Raw genomic sequence first — 421 nt, forward strand, 5'->3', positions numbered from 1 at the left:
CAAGTTGGGTTCTAACCACTGTTTTGTATTTTTTTCATTTGTGTACTTCAACCTTAGGCTATCTAACTTCAAATGACCCTCTATGCCCCCCCCCCTTCTAATGGACAGTCCCCTTCAGCCAGATTTAGGTGGCCCACCCAGATGATGTTTTTAACACTAAGTGCAAGATGAGCTCTCATACATAACTGTATTATTTTATGGACTGTCAACTGATGCAAAAATACTGACATGGTCAAAAACATGATGTAGCTAACAATATTTTTACAAATTGTTAATGAGTTTCCAAACTCCATGTATTCCAGAAAATGTGTAAACATTACCAAGGATATCATAACACTTGCTTTATATTAGTATGTTTAACTTGTATTTTTATTATCCTTCATTCTAATGTTCCCTGATGTGCCAAGCAATCTCTGCCTTC

The sequence above is a fragment of the Penaeus monodon genome, chromosome 25, assembly GCF_015228065.2.
Source record: "Penaeus monodon isolate SGIC_2016 chromosome 25, NSTDA_Pmon_1, whole genome shotgun sequence".
NCBI classification, from domain to species: Eukaryota; Metazoa; Arthropoda; class Malacostraca; order Decapoda; family Penaeidae; genus Penaeus; species Penaeus monodon.